Raw genomic sequence first — 9,500 nt, 5'->3', positions numbered from 1 at the left:
TTTAGGTGTTTCTATGTTGGGTACACAAACATTTATAAATGTTATGTCCTATTGTTGGATTGAACCCTTTATATTTATGTAATGTCCTTCTTTGTCTCATATTATAGACTCTGTTTTACAGTCTATTTTTTCTGAAATAAGTATAGCTACCCAGCTTTCTTTTGGTTTCCGTTCACATGGAGTATCATTTTTCCATCACTTCACTTTTAGTCTGTGTGTGCCTATATATCTGAAATGAGTCTCTTGTAGGCAGCTTATACATAGGTCTTGTATTTGTATCCATTCAGCAACTCTATGTCTTTGGATTGGGGGATTTAGCCCATTTATATTTAAGGTAATTATAAATAGGTATCATTAATTGCCATTTTGCAATTCTTTTCTGGCTTAAGCCCCACTGGCACTAGAGCCAGGTGACCTAGAGGTGTCCCCAGCAGCAGCCACAAAATTGGGGCATCACATAAGCTCCTTTCTGGAATATATTATATTGGCGAGCTAAAGCTAAACAGAAGGAAAGAGCAAAGATGTCGTCCCCTGTCCTCCATTCTCTGAGAGCACTCTCATAGGATCCTAGATGTATGCCAGACAAGAAACCTCCCCGTCAGGCTGAATCTCCTGAACAAATTGGCCTCTTTCACAGAAATATTAGGGGTGTGTTCCAGTCTACTCTCTGTGCAGTGCCCCAGGGTAGATGGCCTGCTAATAATGGCCTTTCTGAGATCATATCAAAGAGAGCTTGTGGGCTCAAAACCAGGCGCTCTTAACACTGTAGCCAAAGATTGAAGTTCTCCATAAGATGTAATTGTCACTCAATAGTGCTATGTTTTCCTGAGGACACATAAAATTTATCAATGAATAGTGATATGGGAAAGTAAATAAATGTCTCCAAAGTTTAAAAAAAATTGTCTGTCTAATTGTTACAGTCCCATGAGACCCAGGACTTTCTTCACATACTTCAACCAAAACAACAAATTGCATCTGACTAAATGCAAAAGTTGATATGAGAATCCAGCTGCTTTCTATTAAGATAGAAAGATTCAAGAGATTTGTAAAAATGTAAACAATGTCACTCTTCTCACTATTTTTTTGTGTTCAAAAATGTAGTTATTTTCATTAAAATGCTATATACATGGTAACATGTAAACAGGTGTATTATAGTTATTTTTAAATGAATTAATATTTTTAAATCATTCAATGTTAATTTTTGATATGGTAACTATTGCTAGATATAACCCACATAGGCAAATGTCCTTTCATCAATAATTTCTAAGAGCATGAAAATGTCCTAGAACAGGAAGTTCTATATATTTTGTAGGTATCCAATATTTGATACACAAAAATGTTTATGACTCAAAAACAGAGACAAAGAGAGATGTCAGACCCCATGCAAGTAAAGAGGTTGTGTCAGTTCCTAGTCTTTAGTTACATCATTAGAAAGGCAGAAAACACAAGTCCCCTCTGCTTGGCTGCCCAGGCATCAAATCTTTCTGGCCTCTTGTTTTACAGAGAAGTGAGATAGGGCAGGTGATGCTCCAGAAACCATGTGAGCCTGGGGAAGGGATGCAAATCCATCTCACCAATTACCAAGAACATTGTGAGTGAGCGCCTTTTGGTGGCTCCTGATATTGGCCTCCTCTGTACTTTAGAGAAAGTAAATATTAGACCATGTATGACCTCAAAGCAGCCTCTTTCCACACAAAAAGCTATCTCATCAGTGCTCTGGCAGAAGGTGCTACCCTCAGCTTATCTGCAGGTTGGAGAACTGTGCAGTGAGCATAGCCTCCAGGTGGAACCAGAAGTAAAATGACTGCTTGCGGCATTTGGGTTGAGGCCATAGCAGTTCCTGGGCTGAAACGCTTATCTTGAAATACATCCATTAACTTTAACCTGACATTCTCCTAGGCACATTCTAAGGACTTCTGAGCCAGGGGCCTCATCAGCAAGGTGCCTGCTCTGCCCCTCCTTCCTGCTTACACTAAGGCCAGAGATAGGAGATGTGCAGAGAAGCTAGGTGGGGAGAGGCTAAGGCGGTCCTCAGCACTGCCAAGGTGACAATGCAGCTGTTAGTGAGCTGAGCTCCCGCTCTGCAGAAACAGAACTGCCTTTCTGATCCCCCTGACTCAGCTGCCTGCTGCTTGGATCCTCAGAAGCTCAGGGCTTCCCAAAGTGTGGGGCCGGGACCATTTCACTCCCCTCGACACTCTCTTTTGTTATTTGCTTTTGTGAACTGTGCTGTGCTTGGTTCAAAAGGAGATCCTTGTACTGAGCTGAATGGGAAGAAGAACAAAAAAGGACAAAGAGAGAGTTCAGTTAAGTGTTGCTTAGCAGCAGCAAACAAAACAAGCCAATGTGATTAGAATAAATTATCACCGGAGGAAGTGGAGGATCATTCCCTGAGATCAGGGAGACAAATTACCCATTAGAAATGGGTTAGAGGCAGTCGGGCTTGAAAGAAGAAGACGAAATAAAATGGCTGATGGAAATTTAGCCCAGGATTCTGGGGCTGTATGAACAAAACACAGCTTTATCTCCTGCTTAAATTCTTATCTTCAGCCTGCGACTCTCACTTATCATGCATCCTGGAAGTGTCAGCTGTTATTAATGATGCTGTGTTTCATTAGACTTCAAAGAATCAAGAACCGGCAGGACCATCAGGCACTGATGGCTGGGGTTTATTTAACACTTCTACAAGCTCTATTCTGAGGTCTTGTATTCTTGCATGTACTCCTAATAACAGCCCTATGAGTTGGGTACTCACATTATCACCGTTTACAGAAGCAAAAACAGTAGCACAGAGAGGTTTAGTCACTAGCCCAAGGTCACAGAGCTATTAAGTGGCACATCCAGGATTTACACCCAGGCTGACTGGCTCCGAAGCCCAGGATTTAAAACACACCACTTTGGCAAAGGATATAACAACATGTGATGGTGCACCATGAGAGTGAGGGTGGGGAAATAGGTTCTCTCATGCAACATCACTGCAGTTGATACAGCGGAGTCAGTACAAATGTAAATGCTAGCCACCTGCAGGGTCACCAGTCACTGGATATTAGGATGCCTCATTGATGCCAATGAATGAATGCTCCTGAGTGTGCCCCAAGTGAGGAAACCCCTACACAAAGCAAGTAAAATATTTCTGGTGAGCCTCACTTGGCTCAACAAAAAGACTCTGATCACAAGCATGTAGAATTTTTTTTTTCTAGCTGATGTAACCTGGCCCCCATACTGGCTTTTTCAGCATAACCATCCGCCTCACCCACTTCCCTGCTAGGAGCCCATAGCAAACCCCACAGGCAATGCCTGATCCTAGGTGTCCTGTCTCTCCTTCCTGATTCTCAGTCTCTTGGTTGCAAAAGCTGATTTTTCTCTGTTTCCCTGGCCCTTTATTTTAAAGGTCCAGTTAGACTCTATCCCCTGGCTTTTGTGATCTGTCTTCCCTACCCCCCCACTCCATCCCCCACTCCCCAACTTCACCTAATCTCTTTATTACAGCAGCACCTACAGAACTGAGTAGGACATACCCCACCCACATCTCCAACACTCCCCACTGTTGGCCTTGGGTCACCCAAGTGCATTTAAGGGAGCAGATGAGACTACAGTAAAACTACTAGAAATGCTCCATCTACAAAATACTCTATGGTGCCAAGCATGGGTGTGAAAGGCTCTATTTGATGATTATACTAGAAACTACTACTAAAATGTAATGTGTGTTACTGGTTGTCCTCATTTTACCTATATTATTTACTGGCACAAACAACGTGTCTTTATGAGCTGTTTGCTCATTTGTGAAACTGGTAAATAAGGGTTGTCAGAGAATTAATCAAGAATCTCAAGCCAGAACCAAAGGATTTAGCCAAAAGCCTGCAGTCTTTACCTCCACCTTTGTCTGCCGTCCTGTCTTTCAGACGCCAATCTGAAAGGAGCGGGGGACAGAACTCAGTCACATCAAGCTCTATTATTTGTTTGCCCCAGTTTCCCTTCTGTGCAGCGACAATTTTCTTTCCTCTATTGTGAAGATTGACTTGACAATTCAAATGATGTTTATCTTCAATGCACCTTTGAAAAGTGTAAGAAAGTGCAGTTTTCCACTCTGCTTTCAATTTGTCCAGATGTGCACATAAAAGCAAGCAAGCAAGTGTACTAAGTGTCATTTTCATTGTCTCCTTCCCTGAAAGGAAGAGCAGAGACTTTGCTTGTGGGTCAGAGGTCTAGAAAAAAACAAACCAGCTATTGGAAATGACATTTCACGATGTCCACCCACAAATCAGTGACCAAAACAAGGCCATGATATTCAACTCCAGGAACCCATTCACATTAGTAGAAATATGAAAAAAGATCCCTCTGTGTTTTATTCACCTAAATTAACGTAGCAACAGTAATTGCTGAGTGATATTCAAAGAGCAGATGTTGGCCGGTAACTAGGAAAACAACCACGCAGCTTGAGAATTTAGGTCATGAGAAAGTAGTATAGAATTAATAATTACAGACCACTGAGAGCTTCAAGATAATGGCTCCCAAATCTGATTCTAAACTAAATGGTACATGATGGTTGTGGAGGGCAGTCCAATCTTGGCAAGTCTCTCTCTTATAAGATGATCCCACAAACTTGTTCCTGGTTATTGGAGTAAGTAATTGAGTACTACCTATGCGTAAGGATCTATATAAGCCCTTAACTCACATTCAAGGTCTCATTTAATCTTCATAGCAATGCTATCATATAGGCATTAACACCATTTTATTGATGGAAAACTACAGCTCCAAAAAGTGCTTTGCTCCAGGAAGTGCAGTGCAAATTATCGTCCTTTATTGGAGGCATCTCACTAACCCCTCTCAGGCCTCCCCAGCCGTCCTGCCTGTGGAAGGAGAAGAAAACAATGCATTCCCTACCTCTGGACTACTGAATCAAGAGTCCAATTTCATCCCAAAGTGTCCCTTCTTTTCCATTGCTCAATCTGTCTGCCAGTCAATAGCTGACTGCTCACCAGTCTGGCCCCTTCCACCCCTCAATTGCAAATTGGAGCCCACACCACTGTGGGGACCCAAACTCATCAAGATTTTCCTAAGGTTCTGCCAGGAGGTGGGCCCTGGAATCCCTCCCTTCTCCTTCTTCCCTGAGATGGCTTCATTTTTTAAAAGGCATTTCTTGATTACAAAAGTAATTAATTTTCATAAAGAAAAATTGTATAAAATATAAATGTATAAATAGCAAATTAAAATCACCCATGACCCAACCCAACAGAGATAAATGCTGTTGAACAACATGATCATTTATTCCTTGAAAAGTTTTTTTTTTTCTTGTACATTATTTCACACACAAATTAGGCATCTACTGTTTACCTGGGGCTGGGTCAAAGGCATCCTCTGCTTTAAGGATCTCACACCCTCCTTTAAAGCAGAGGATGCCTTTGACCCAGCCCCAGGTAAACAGTAGGCAAGCAAAAAGCTCACAATGAAAACAACCAAAATGTCCTTCGATAGATGAATGGATGAAGAAGTTGTGGTATGTATACACAATGGAATACTATTCGGCGGTAAGAAAAGATGATATAGGAACATTTGTGACAACATGGATGGATCTTGAGAGTGTAATGCTGAGCGAAATAAGTCAGACAGAAAAAGCAGAGAACCATGTGATTTCACTGATATGTGGTATATAAACCAAAAGCAACAAAAGAACAAGACAAACAAATGAGAAACAGAAACTCATAGACACAGACAATGGTTTGGTGGTTGCCAGAGGGTAAGGGGGGTGGGGGGTGGGGGGTGGGAGATGAGGGTAAGGGGGATCGAATATATGGTGATGGAAGGAGAACTGACTCTGGGTGATGAAAACACAATGGGATTTATAGATGATGTAATGCAGAATTGTACACCTGAAATCTATGTAATTTTACTAACAATTGTCACCCCAATAAATTTAATAAAATTTAAAAAAAAACATCATTATAGACTGTCATCAAGTTACTGAAGGAAAGTAGAGACTGCTGTGATCAAGAATAATGGGAGAATACTATTTAGACTCGTGTCAGGGAAGTCCTCTTGGAGGATATCAGTTGGCTTTGAGGAATCTAGTACCAAGACTAGCATAATGAGCAGATGTCCCCAGGAGAGAAACGAGAGGCACCTAGAAGGGAGCTCTGGAGCTGTTTTGGTGAAAGAGGCCAATCTCAGCCAGGTCAGCTTTGGAACTGGACCCTAGTGAAGCAGGGTGCATGGGAGAGTCTAAGCACAGAGTGACATGCCCAGACCCAGAAACTCTAGTGATTGGACAGGGAACCAGGCAGGGCAAAGGGGGTGGGCATGAGATCCAGAGAAGCCACTGATTCAAAGTACACTCTGTAGGTAAAATCGGAAGGAATGTAGAAGTGTATAAAGAAGGAAAAATGAGTTCGAATATTTAATATGCAGCCTTAGGTAAAATCACCATTAAAACCTGTAGCATTACTTAAACAAGCAGACCATTAGACTGAGGTGGTCCTAATGCCTTAGCAGCCATGTAAGCAAATCAAGCCTTAAGCCTGTAATGCCTCAAGCTTAAGAAATCGAAAACTAAGGACAACTAATCACAAACACCCTGCTAGGCTTTCCACTACAGCCATTCAAAAATGTCTTTCCTTTGCTTGCGCCTTCTCTGCATAAGTCTCTCTCTGAGCTCCTGTCAGCAGAGTTCTCCTCACCATTTCCAGTTAGTGCTGTCCTGATTCTGGAGCAGGAAAAAATTCAAGCATGAGCCAGACAAAAGAACAAAAGCAGTTTATTATGAGCTGGTCCACTCCACAGACAGAGTAAAGGCTTTCCTTAAGCAAGACGTAGCCCCGACCCTTCTTACAGTTGTGGATTTTATTAGTTAAGCTTTTTAATATGGGAATGGAGGAGGAATATTCTTATTAGTTCTCTGAAGTGGTGGGCTTTTCCAGGAATTTGGAATATACCCCTTTTTTGTCTTTATTTGACTCTCTCCAGAGGTGTCATTGTGCTAGTGGGTGTATCACTTAGCATGGATATGTATTATAATGACCATATGATGTGGCTGGAATTTACTTGCAGGTAACTCTTCGTTGCCATCTTGGTCTTGGCCAGTTGTGACTGATTTCCTTGTCTCATCTTGATGTACTGGTCCTTTGTCTTCCACTGGCCAGTAATGGTTTCCTTAGAGGCCCACCCCACCCCATGTCAATTCCAAATGATTTTTGCTCAAATAAACTCTTAAAATGTTTAATGTGTCTCAGTTTATCTTTTAACAAACCAAAGGATACAATTTCCAGAAACAATTCGTTGGAGCTTTATAACCTTCAGGATGCACTGACTTAGTTTTTATGGTCTGTTTTAGAGAAAAGAAAGAATTCTAGAGAACATGAGCAGTCAGATCCCCTGAAAACACTGAAAATCATCAGATAAACCAAGTCAGGGGAAGATTCTTTGAAGTCGTGTTTATTTTTCACCATGAAATGAAGCAACTTACTTAAAACAAATACTGCTGGAAGCTTATAGTCTAATCAAAATGGTTAACTGTTATTTGGTTATTTTGTCTTCAGAATGTAATAGCCATTTTACTTGTTTGTGAGAAATTTTATTTATTATATGTGTTATTAAAACTTAAAGTTATTTGTCAAACATGTGGTAGCTAATTTAATTTTGATATTATTGGCCTTGTTTTAATTGATCCAAATAGCAAAATAAAATGTACAGATTTTCTTAGAGTTATGAAAAATTATTTGTAAGGTTTCTTTCTTCCTAACATACATAGGTTGGACTATTAAGTTTGCGAACTCATCCTAGAAAAAGTGCTACATACCTCATTGCTGAATATCACTACGGTCACCTTCGAAGTACTCCCCTTGGGAAGCTATGCACAGATGCCAGCTCCTAGCCCACCCTTCAAAGCAATTTTGGAACTCTTTTTCTGGAACTGCCATCAGAGCTGTCATCATATTACCCTTGCTGTCCCGAATGTCACCAAAATGTCTTCCTTTCAATATTTCCTTTATGTTCAGGTAAAGAAAGAAGTCATTGGGTGAATAAGGAGGGTATTCCAATACAGTTATTTATTTCCTGGCTGAAAACTCCCTCACAGACAATGCCATATGAGCTGGTACATTGTTGTGATGCAAGAGCCATGAATTGTTGGAGAAAAGTTCAGGCTGTCTAACTTTTTCACATAGCCTTTCAGCACTTCCAAGTAGTAAACTTGGTTAACTGTTTGTCCATTTGGTACAAATTCATAATGAATAATTCCTCTGATATCAAAAAAGGTTAGCAACATCATTGCAACAAGTTCGCAAATTTAATTGACCTCGTACATTGTAAAAAATAAATTGTGATCATACCAGATCCAAATTTTAAATACAATGCAAAAGCTGGACTTGTTTTTCTATAAATATACTCATATGTATCTAGACACATATCAAGTCACATAATTAAAATTATAATCTATATTTTTATTATTATTTTTGCACCTAAAATATCATGAAAACTTGCCTTGCATCATTAAGAATTCTTCAACAAATTTCCAGTGATTGTGTAGTATCCTAGCATAAAATGTTTCTTGACTAACATATTAACTTTCCTATTAACTGTTTAGATTTTTTTTCAATCTATTAGAATAGCTATTCCATGAATCCCTGTGAGCATCACTTACAGTTTCTTTCAAATAGGCTCTTATAAATGGAATGACAGAATGACAGTTAAGTACTTTTAAAGATCTTCAAATTTATTGTTCTGTCACTTTCTAAAGCAAGCTCTCTAGTTACTCCCTGCCTCCAACCCAGCCATCAATATAAGTTCACTTTTCTCTTGCTTTCTCTTCTTTTCCCTACTTGGCCAGCACTGTCCTTCCATTCCTGAGAAGTCTGAGGGATGTTCTTCATCCTATGTCTTATGACATTTTTTTCGGTTCTGTAGATTCCACATATAAGTGAGATTATGTGGTATTTGTTTTTCTCAGTCTGACTTATTTCACTTAGCATAATATTCTCTAGGTCCATCTATGATGTTGCAAATGGTAGGATTTCATTCTTTTTATGTCAGAGTAATTAATACTTCATCAGATAAATGTACCACAGTTTCTTTATCCAATTGTATACTAATGGGCATTTTGGTTGTTTCCATATCTTGTCTATTGTGAATAGCGCTGCAATAAACATAGGAGTGCATATATTTTTTCTAATTAGTGTTTTGGATTTCTTTGGGTAAATATCCAGGAGTGGAATTGCTGGGTCATAAGGTAGTTCTATTTTTCATTTTTTGAGGAACCTCCATACTATTTTCCATAGTGGCTGCACCAATTTTCAATCCCACCAACAGTACATGAGGGGTCCCTTTTCACAACATCCTCGCCAACACTTGTTTTTTGTTGATTTATTGACTATGGCTATTCTGACAGGAGTGAGGTGGTTGTTCATTGTGGTTTTTATTTGCATTTCTCTAATGAATAGTGATGTTGAGCATCTTTTCACATGTTTATTGGCCGTCTGTATGTATCAAAATGGATTAAAAACTTAAAT

General features: G+C 39.9%; 1 non-coding gene across 1 annotated transcript; it reads left to right on the top strand.

The window, feature by feature from the left end:
- The first annotated feature begins 714 nt into the window (after positions 1–714).
- On the top strand, positions 715–841 carry LOC141568722 (small nucleolar RNA SNORA25). The gene has a single exon (XR_012491942.1). It is a non-coding gene; the product is annotated as a small nucleolar RNA SNORA25 (small nucleolar RNA).
- Positions 842–9,500: the final 8,659 nt, after the last annotated feature.

This window comes from Rhinolophus sinicus, chromosome 7 (assembly GCF_057876585.1).
Source record: "Rhinolophus sinicus isolate RSI-liver-muscle chromosome 7, RSI-T2T, whole genome shotgun sequence".
NCBI lineage: Eukaryota > Metazoa > Chordata > Mammalia > Chiroptera > Rhinolophidae > Rhinolophus > Rhinolophus sinicus.
Note: the sequence above shows the minus strand (reverse complement) of the source record. Positions and strands in the feature narration are given on the sequence as shown.